This window comes from Azolla caroliniana, unplaced genomic scaffold (genome assembly GCF_043228905.1).
Source record: "Azolla caroliniana isolate FFs.n. ecotype wild unplaced genomic scaffold, voAzoCaro1.0.p SCAF_2, whole genome shotgun sequence".
Taxonomy (NCBI): domain Eukaryota; kingdom Viridiplantae; phylum Streptophyta; class Polypodiopsida; order Salviniales; family Salviniaceae; genus Azolla; species Azolla caroliniana.
The window spans coordinates 18665551-18676670 of record NW_028230437.1 but is presented as its reverse complement, the minus strand read 5'-3'; the positions used below and the strand labels follow the sequence as shown (position 1 = coordinate 18676670).

General features: G+C 40.7%; 1 long non-coding RNA gene across 2 annotated transcripts; it reads left to right on the top strand.

The window, feature by feature from the left end:
• Positions 1-295: 295 nt before the first annotated feature.
• Positions 296-11098, top strand: LOC147867474 (uncharacterized). Of its 2 annotated transcripts, XR_015529352.1 has the most exons (5): positions 296-390; positions 10117-10166; positions 10498-10600; positions 10842-10883; positions 11014-11098. It is a non-coding gene; the product is annotated as an uncharacterized LOC147867474 (long non-coding RNA). The 2 variants fall into 2 exon arrangements; XR_015529351.1 differs by lacking the exon at positions 296-390 and having other exon boundaries at positions 10051-10166.
• Positions 11099-11120: the final 22 nt, after the last annotated feature.

Genomic DNA, 11120 nt, shown 5'->3' with positions numbered 1-11120 from the left:
GAAGGAGGCTACTACCCGCAAGCGGCGGCGCCGGCGCGTGGGCCTGCTGGAGAAGGCGCGTGAGCTCTCCGTCCTCTGCGACGCTGAAGTGGCCCTCATCACCTCCTCCAACTCCGGCAAGCTCTCCCACTTCGCCTGTCCCCCCCCACACCGGTACCTCCTTCCTTCCATCGATTTCTTCCTTCCGCCATTAATCCCATCCTCTCTCCTCTCTGCAGCGATTTAACTAATTACCAATCATCATGACCATGACTTCTTTCTATCTTTCTTTCTTTCTTTCTTTGCAGCGGCTTAGAAGACATCTTTCAGCATTACCTCCCTCGAAGACAAGAAGAAGCAGCCGCAAGTGACCCGGTCTCCCTCCAGCCGCCATCAATGCCTCTTCATCCTGTGAGTCCTTGCCTTCACTTTGACCCTCACCCTCGTTTACGCTGCCTTCTTAATCTCCCTCCAGCCAAACATCCCTTCTTTGTTTTATTTGATGTGATCTCTACTCTTCTTCAGCGTGCTTTGCTTTTACTCTTGACTTTCTGTGATCTTTACTACCTTGCTTTGATCCTTGTCATCTTGGCCTTATATTACGGATTGCATTCGTAATCGTGGTTGACTGTTGATGGTCTAGTCTGCAGACAGTCATGTCACTGTCAGCATGAGGAATATGGATCAACCATCGTGTTAACTGGACATCTTTGTGTGCCTTGTCGGTCATATCCTAACCAGAAAACCTTAACGTTTGGTTGGCCAGTTGTAGTTGGTCCTCTGATTTAACTGACCCACTCCTATAGTGGGGAGAGCTATTGCACTGCTCTGACAAATGATTCAGTCATTCGTTTTAGATCATTCTTACCCACGGTCTTTTGAACTTGCCCTGCACTTTGCTAAACCATTTCAGAGTCATTAAACAATCTTCGTACTCTCGTGGTACGAGTCTAAGCATGCTGCATTAGTAAAAGTTAGGAGTGAAAAATTGGGCCTGTCATATTGACATCAGTTATACTTTCAGCATTGGGGGATAACTAAGTACATGCTACCAAAACCCTTTCATGTCCATATGACTGAACTGAGAGGAATCGCTCTCGGCCACAACCGAGATCCAAACTCAAATAGGAAGAAACAGAACAGAAAAAAATAGAGATTGATACACTTACATAGGAATGAGACGAGACCGTATCTTAACGTGGAAACCTCGAGAGACAAAGCCACGGGAGTTCGCAGACTTCGAACATGATCACTATAGAAGAGAGGAAGGGTACAATAGAAAACTTAAAGGCAACGACCTCGAGCTCTATATCTTCGCCAACTAGCAGTTACAACAGATACAACTTCTTGTCTCTATTTATCTCTCACACACTATACAATGTCTAACTACACATCTCACACAGTCAATATGTTTTTGTCCTAGTTATTTATACTCATGTAACTTTCAGGCTATTTACAAGTATAGCCTCAACAGGTGCATAGGAAACATATTTACTAATATGTCCCTGTTTTTTGGTACACACCGGATATGGCCGGATACCTCTTGGATCCATCTGGTTCGGTTTCTTCATCCGGCTCGTCTAATTCCCATCCAGAGGGACTGGTTTGCCAGCAAACTCTCCCTTCACTCCGCCATGGGATTCTTTGTCAGAGCACCTTGGTCAGCAAGTTCGACCCGTTCTCCATGTGGATCTTTATCAAAGCAAAGTTTTTGGCTTTTGCCCACTCAAAGGGCTAGTAGTATCTCCTCTGGATGTGCTTGGTCATAGAGTGGTAGGCCGTGTTTTTTGCAAGATGGATGACACTTTGACTGTTGCAGTAGAATAAGAATTCTTCCTGTTGAATTCCCAATTCTCCGATGAAGTCCTTCATCTAGATCACTTCCTTGTTGGCTTCTACGGCTGCCATGTACTCTACTTTTGTGGTTGACAATGCCACGGACTTCTGTAGTCTCAACTCCCACGATACGACTCCCTTGCATAGGTCATGACATATCGTGAACCGGGTGATATGTACATCAACCGACATGTCTGAATCAGAGAAGCCTTCCTAAAGGGGTTTACTTGAGCTAAATCAAAAGCACACACTCGAGCACTCGAGCTACCTTTCAGGTATCAGAGTATCCACTTGATGATGGCCTAGTGCTCTTTTCTTGGAATTCTCATGAATTGGCTCACACTCCGACTGTATATCCGATGTCCAGTCGTGTACATTAGGCTTTCAACTACCGAGGCGTAAGGTACCTTCATCATCTCAACTTTCTCCGTATTAGTCTTCGGACTTTGTTTCCTGGACAACTTATAGTTTGTCGGAACTGTCGACCCGACCATCTTCGCATCCACCATGCTGAACCTTTGGATCACCTTTGTCACGTACTTCTCCTGTGACAACCACAATAGCTTCTTCGTCCGGTCTCGAACTATGTGCATCCTTAAGATCTCTCTCGCCGGACCCATAGACTTGCTCAAGGCCTTCTTCAATGTGTTGATTTTGATACGGTCGCGTTCGTCGATCAACATGTCGTCCACATATAGCAGGAGTATTAGGAATTCTTTTCCGTCGAACTTTTTCACGAACACACAGTGGTTGGCATGCGTCTTGTGGTATTCTTGGTCGGTCATGAAGGAGTCCAACTTCTGGTACCATTGCTTGGGAGCTTGCTTCAAATCGTATAAGCTCTTCTTCAATCGGTGTCGTGAAAATCCACCAGCTAGTGCGAATCATGAGTTGGAACCGTCAGGGTTCTGGACCAGAAGGATTTAGGGCTAAATGATTTATACACTTTAAGTTTTAAGACGAGATATTTCCCTCAAATAAGAGTAAGATAGTATGAGAAATTGAATAATACTTAATTATATTAATGCATAAACAAATCTTCGAGTAAGAGAGTATTGAAGATCGAATAATGATTAATTATTTTTATGAGTAAGAACGCTTAGAGTACGAGAGGAAACATACAGAGTTTTTATTACTAAATCATCCATATAATGGACTTATTTTGATACGTGATTTTTTTATATCCCCCTTTAGGGTTAAGAGTATGAGAGAGGAAACATAAATCTTTTCTTCTTTAAATCCCTATCCATCTCCCCCCCTTCTTCTTAAGAATAGCTCTTATTTATAGGGTTTCCATGGCTTGCTTTATTTTTCTCCTAAACAAAAGCTTGTCTATATGAGTCGCATTTTATTTCTATCATTATTTTATTTTTGTAAGTCCAAATTAGACATACAAGTTATTTTTGGAAAGCCCTTTGAGTTAGCTTTCTTATGGATCTTTTCTTGTCTAATTTGGACATCAGATGAGGAAATTAGCTCCTCAATTCCACGTCTTGCGTTTTTTTCTCTCTTACTTTTTCTATTTTTATCTACTTTTGAAAAACCGCTTCTACCTTACTATCTTTTCATCATTTATTACAAAAGTTAAATTTGTAATATTAGTTTATTTGGACCACTACTTTATTCTCCTTTGAGGGTGGTTTCGCACTGTGTCGAAAACATCACGACACAAGCACACCGTCTGGATAGATGCCATCTTCATGACCGGGGCAAAGATCTCGTCGAAATCCACTCCTTTCTTTTGTTGGAAGCGCTTCACCATGATGTGGGCTTTGTACCTTGTAGGATTTCTGTCGTCTCCCGGTTTCACCTTGTATACCCACTTGTTCTAGAGCGCCCTCTTTACTTTCGCCAGCTTTGTCAATTCGTATGTGTGATTCTCATGCAGGGAATCCATCTTGTCTTGCATGACACTTAATCACTTGCGGCTGTGAGTGTCTTTCTTTGCTTCTTTGAAGCTTTGCGGATCCCCCTCGTCGGTCAACAATACATGCTCTTCATCCGGAAATCTCCGAGGGGGCCTTTTCTCACTAAGAGAGTAACTTCTTCCTTGGTTTTCTGCCACTAGTTCTTCATCCAAATCCAATTCGGGGTCTCGATCATTCCGGTTCCTTGTCTGAATTTGCCTCCTAATTGGCTTCTGATAGTCGACTAGAATTCGGTTCAGTCTCCATGTTCTCAGTTGGCTGTAGGCTTCCAACACCCAGTCGACAATAGTCTTCTCCTCCATGAGGACTATGTCTTGGCTCCGAATGACTTTCTTGTCGACTAAGCCCCATAATCGGTAGTCGAATTTGTCATCATCGTAGCCGAGAAATATGCATGGCCGAGATTTTGGATCCAATTTTCTCCTTTGATCCTTAGCCACATGTACGTAGGTAAGACAAACGAACACCTTTAGGTGTCGGTACGACATGTCCTTGCCGGTTCACACTCTCTGTGGTATATCTCCGTCTAAGGGTGTCAACGGTGATCTGTTTATCACGTACGTCGTTGTCATCAGCGCCTCAGCCCAAAATATCTTGGACAACTTAGCATGTGCAAGCATACTTCAAACCCTTTCCATAATAGTCTGGTTCATCCTCTCGGCTAGCCCGTTAAGGTCTGGCGTCTTCGGCACAGTGTACTCGAGCCGGATTCCCTTCGACTGGTTGTACTCCTCGAATTGCCCTTGGTATTCACCTCCGTTGTCTGCTCGAATTGCTTTAAGCTTCCAGCTGGTTTCTCTCTCGACTCTCGCATGAAGCTCCTTAAAGACAGATAGTACCTAGTCCTTCGTCGTCAGCGTGGAGACCCACAACTTCTTGTTGTGGTCATCTATGAAGGTCATGAAGTACTGCGATCTAGCATGTGATTTCGTGTCCACGGAGCATACATCGGTATGCATGAGTTCAAGTGGTGCCTTCCTTCTTGTCGTTCTCGACCGGAAAGAGGTTCGGTTTTGCTTGCCGGCCAAGCAATCAATACACTTCTCAAGTTGCACGTTCTTCCCCTCCGAAATGAGGTTGTCATCGGCCAGTCTTTGCATCCCCTTCTCGCTTATGTGGCACCACCTCATGTGCCACAGTTCACCAGCAATGTCAGCTACCACATTCACTTCTGACTGACATATTTGAGCTTGGGCCACAATCAGGCTCCCTTTGCTGAACTTTAGGACTCCGTTCCGGATTCTACCCGTGTAGCCTTCGTCATCCAGCTAACCGACTAATATTAGGTTTAGTCGAACTTCCGGAATGTGTCAGTCATCCTTCAATACCAATCGACTTTACCAGGCACACATCTCCGATGCCGACAATTCGGCATGCACCTTCATTTCTCATCCTTACAAGGCCGTGGTCTCCTGCCTTGTAGGATGAGAAGCACTTTTTGACGAGGTCAGGTGGAATGACGCACCCGAATCGACTACCCATGTCGATTCATCCTCGACAAGACTCAATTCGTTCTGCTCACTTATGAGTAGTGGTTCCTCCTCGCTTGTCACAACAGCCGACGTGCCTTTCCTGTCCAAACTCTTCTTCTAGTCAGCATTGTCGGCTCCCCCTTTTTCCTTTCGAAAGTGTCGGCAGTTCTTTTGGAAGTGCCATGACTTCCCACAATAGAAGCACTTTTGGGGACTCCGATTTCCGCCTCTCCCTCTATGTGTATCACTTTTCGTGACTAGGGCCTTTGGGTCGGAAATTGTCTCCTTGTCTTTCGACGAGCGTCCTCATTCAGCAAGCTCGATTTTACACTTGCTAGGGACAAGTGCTTACCTTTCGGTTCGGCGTTGCCCAACGTGACGATCAATGTCTCCCAGCTATCCGGAAGGGATCCGAACAACAACAATGCCAATACCTCTTTGGCTAGAGATACTTAGAGTGAGGTAGTTTGGTTTATTAGCCCTTGGAAGGGATTCATATGCTCCGCCATGCTGGAGCCGTCCTGATACCCGAGCCTCACTATTTTTCGAAATATTGAGACTTGATTCATGGTATTTTTGTTCTCCAACATAATGTCAATCTTCTCCCAAAGGTCATGGGCCTTGTTTTCTTTATTGAAGTTGTTGTACAGGCTCATGTCAATGAAGCATTGAATGTATGTTGTCATCTTCAAGTGCATTCCCTCCCAGGTTGCGATATCAATCTTGTTTGGTCTTTTATCTCCAAACTGTATTGGAATCCAGAGATCTTTGACCACTAGAATGTCCCTCATCTTCGACTTCCACATTGAGTAGTTGGAGCTGGTGAGCTTGAACATGCCTTCAAATGAATCTTCCATTTCACTTTGTTTTGTTTGAAGTTTATATAACTTTGCTCTGATACCAATTTGAGAGGAATCACACTCGGCCACAACCGAGATCCAAACTCAAATAGGAAGAAACAGAATAGAAAAAAATAGAGATTGATACAGTTACACAAGAATGAGACGACACCATATGTTAACGTGGAAAACCTCGAGAGGCAAAACCACAAGAGTTCACAGACTCCAATCAGGATCACTATAGGAGAGAGGAAGGGTACAATAGAAAATTGAGAGGCAACAACCTCGAGCTCTATATATCTTTGCCAACCGGCAGTTACAACAGATACAACTTCTTGTCTCTATCTATCTCTTGCACACTATACAATGACTAACTACACAACTCACGCAGTCAATAAGTTTTTGCCCTAGTTATTTATACTCATGTAACTTTCATTTTCTTACCCTCAGATATTTTGTTATCATATAACATCAGAAGGCATAATGAGCTAGTTAACCATAGCATATAACCTGGTTATCATACTCGTTCATACACTGAGGAGATTACTTTGCGCATGTAACGTCTAAATAATCCCAATATCTACTAGTAAAAGAGTTTGAAACTATAAGCAAAACAATCTGATTTTGAAAAGGATTAACTCAGTGAGTTAGCTTTCAACGAAACACCAATTGAATCTCATGTCTATTTTAACAACTGCTATCATAGTTTTAAGTTATGTGAGAGAAAATCAATTGGTGACCTGTGTTGTTGAGTGAACAATCTGATTTTGAAAAGGCTTAACTCAGCGAGTTAGCTTTCAACAAAACACCAATTGAATCTCATGTCTATTTTAGCAACTCCTATCATAGTTTTAAGCTATACCAGAGAAAATCAATTGGTGACCTGATTACCAATGCTCTTCATATTCATTATTGCTGGTATCCCCCCACCATTTTAGCTTTCATCAAATTGGTACCCTTGGTTAAAGACAATCTTTCCATTGGAAAGAACAATCCTTTTGGTTTATATCTAATGTAAGGTAATTGCATGTGCTGTGTGATTTCAAGTATTTGCATCTTGGATTTATTGAATTATGAATTCTGAAACAAGCTATACGAAGTTGGATTTAAACCCTATTAACTACATTCCTCTTCAACAAGACCAAGCTTCTCATCAGGATGATGATTCCCTTGGGTTTTCTTTGATTTGTATGAACTCTTAAGCAAACAGTGTGTGTATTGCTGCGAATTTATTTTTGTTTAAACCACGATGAAAATCATACCTTGTAGAACATTTAAAAGAAATCCAAATAAAGTAATGGGAATCGTAAGTAGGATCTTTGCGCAAATTCTAAGCACCCCAAACATAGGAAAGCAAAAGATGAGAAAATGCTTGATCTTCCAAACAAATTATTTGACACGTGGAAGTTATCCAAGTGGAAAATATCCAAATGTGCCATCTGGGGGTGAAATTGGAAGAATGCTATGTTCTCCATTGTGCTGTCTTTTTATGAAATAAGAGGGAAGTATTGCTACCTCTTCAAAACAAGGCATTTGATCACTATAAGGTTTTACACTAGAACTACTTGGAATTATATAAGAAGGCGGTCTTCACATCAAGTTGCTCAACCTCAAGATTTAAACGAGCTATCAAACCTAAAATAACTTGAATAGAACTCCTTTTCACTATTGGTGAGAAAATTCATCAAAATCAATACCTTGTTTTGGTCAAATGCCAAATGTATACTTGTGAAGTTCAACATCGGAGAGATGAGAATCACGAATGGTGGCTTGAGGCCACTTGGGAAGTGGTGGAAGCTAGTGTGTAGAGGGAGGGGAAACGAGTGGAGTTGAAGAAGAGGTTTGAATTGTTAGTGAAGTTAGAGATTGAGTAGGAGGACATGGGGGGCTTGAAGGTGAGATATCTACGTCTAAAATAGGAGATTCCAGAGGAGCTGGGATTTCAACCGTGAACTTAGGTAAAATCCTAGAGTTATCCGATTGAGACTCCACAAAATGAACATCCCGTGAGGTGACTAGGGACTTTGATTCTAAATCCCATAACTTGTAGGCTTTACATTGTGTGCTGTAACCAAGAAATTTGCATTTCTTGGTTTTTGACTCAAATTTAGTCCTTTTATGATATGAAATGTGAACATAAGCATCACAACCAAAGACTTTAAAATGAGAAACTGAGGGCTTTACACCTGTAAATGCTTCTGCAAGGGTCATTGCGGCAACTGCTTTTGTTGGGCAGCAATTGATGATGTAGACTGCTGTGTTGACAGCTTCACCCCAAAATGAGAGAGGAAGATCAGATTGAGATAGCATTGTATGAGCCATCTCTTGGACTGTCTGGTTCTTCCTCTCTACGTATATACTACAATGGTTCTTCCTCCACATGGTTCACCACGTATGGATGACTTGCATTCGATTATATTCCATCCCTAAACTTTTAGATTTCTTTACGAATAAGTGTCATGATCTTTGATGTTTGGAACCAAGTTTAACATAGATTTATTACTTGTGCATGTTCGTAATATACTACAATGAAAATCCAGATTTTTGTTGTTTGTTGGTGAGGTTGTGACTGCCTATTATGGGGTAGTTTTCACATACATTCCCTAAAGAAAGAAAGATATTTTAACGTCTTTTAAGAGGCCAAAATGACCTATAAGACCAAATAAGAGATTACATCTTGAGTGTTGTCTCGTCTTTGAGAACAAATCAAAATAAAATAAATATTACACAGTAAATATAAAAGTAAATAAGATGGAAAGAGAAGAAACAAGGGAATCTGGTTTTTGGCACAAGTGAGATTCTCAAGTTAGGTGTATTGTAGCTTTTGTCTTCGAAAGATCTCTAGCATAGGTCGATCCAGAATGGAAATGTCTCCGAAGTGAGGGAAGCACCTATGGTTAGATTCGATGTGGGCTAGCCCAACAAGAGGCAGATTCCGTGGGGATTCTAACGAGATTGATGAGCCTACGGATTTTTTTATCAACAATCAACGATCTAGAGTCTATGATTAAACCATTTTTTCCTTTGAGAATCCTTCTTTGAGGAAAGATATCTATGCTCCTTTAGTTATAATAACAAGTAATTCCAATAAGCGATTAAGCTTCTACTAGTAATGACGGTGTTTTCTTCATCTTATTATTCCTTGAAATATTTTCTTCAATAGTATTAAAAACGTTTGAAGGCTACAACTTGAAGTTTTCTGCCTAGAGGCGTACAACATAGAATAAAACACATTGTCTGTACACCAAACTTGTACATACAAAAACAACTTATAAAGGGGTGCTGAAACTTGATGCGGTACATCGCCATTATGTACTAATATTCAAGAAAGGGTCCATGGAAGTCGATAGTTAAGGCCCTTGGTCTAACTCTACAAAGAGGGGCACCTTTCTCCATAAGTGAAGAAGCTTCATCCTTGTCTTATGAACATTTTCTAGAAAACCATGTGTATTATCATATTGCACATGGATTATTGTCAGCAATTTCTCCCATATCTCGAGAAATACATCTGAAGGACCAAGATTTGCTGCATCATAAAGTCGACTACATCTACATTTTCATAATACCCATAACGTTACCATAGTCACTGTTTTCCAAATATGGTCAGATCGCACCTGCTTTTCGAGGTTGTTGAAATGAACTGATATTAATATTCTATTGTGTATCGTCTTGGCCTCGTGAACATCGTCTCCCTCATACAACATCAAGCTGGAATGTAAAACTCCCCACACCGCCGCTCCCATGAGAACAAGCAACCAACGTTGATTGTTAAGAATACAGAAAAAACTTTATTGCATTAAATGATATCCTCTAAGTGCAATCAAATGACTAAGATCTGTGATTTTCAAATAGGTTGTGGGTTGCTACTAATTTTGAATGTTATGAATTGCTGGAAAAGAGTGAATCAAGATTTAATGGGTTATTTGTTTATTTTCTTTACAGCATTTTGATGAGAAGCGACTGATTTACATATATATGTATGGATGCCTGCATAGATGCCCACTTGGTTTCTTCTAGGATAGTAGTTCTATTGTGGTGACAATGTATACTGTTAGTGATCAGGAGGTAATTACGTTGCGGAATGACGTGGAGAGGCTTAAACAAGAGCAAAGGTATCCTCTGAAAAAACTGATTGTAACATCTCATAAGCTTCGAGCATTGGGTTTAATGCTGTGAAGAGTTTCTGGCAATCATTCACTTTATCAATTTTTGTGAATGCATGCACGTGTAGATGTTGGTCTTGGTTTCAACATCTATTGTATAACTATATGTTTCTGTGTTGCTAAAGGGAAATCATGGGAAGCAATGTTCCTAGTATCTTTACACTCTCGTCATGTATAAATATATTGACTTCATGGTAATCATTGTTTCACATAGCATTTAGGTTCCCAAGCAATATATTACAAAAAAAAGTTTATACATATATCAGCATGCATGTTGCAGATTGAGAGCTGGCGATACAGAGGGACTACAGAAGCTATCATATGAGGATCTGAAGAAATTGGAGGACATAAAGAAAGGATTGGGAACTATCCGTCGCATTAAGGTAACATATGCTTTTGATCATTTTAGTTTTCCATGCTTTTGATATGAAGCCTAGTCATGATACATGGAATAATGTGGAAAATGCTCTCTAATCTTTTTTGTTGAGTGTGAACTACAAGATGATACTAGAAAATTATTGGTACAAGTTGCTTGCATGTATTACTTATAACCTTGTGGCCTAATGTATGGTTCGCATTGTAAAATGATTTTACTTAAATCTCAAAATGTTTATATAAATTTAGGAGGAAGCGTTATCAATGAGCATGAAGAACTTGGTCCTTAAGGTTAGTTAAGAACTAATTACATATGTTTACATATATGTTTGTGTTCCGTATAGACAGATGCATATATAATGTATGCCAATGTACACCTGTACTTAATTAATGGAATCATCATATATAACCATTTGGGCAGCAAACAGAGCTGACAAAAGAGAATGCGAGGTTGAGAAAAAGGAGGTGAGAGACCTCACAAACATCTAGATCTATTTATTTAGTTATCATTTACTTTGTCTGCTACTG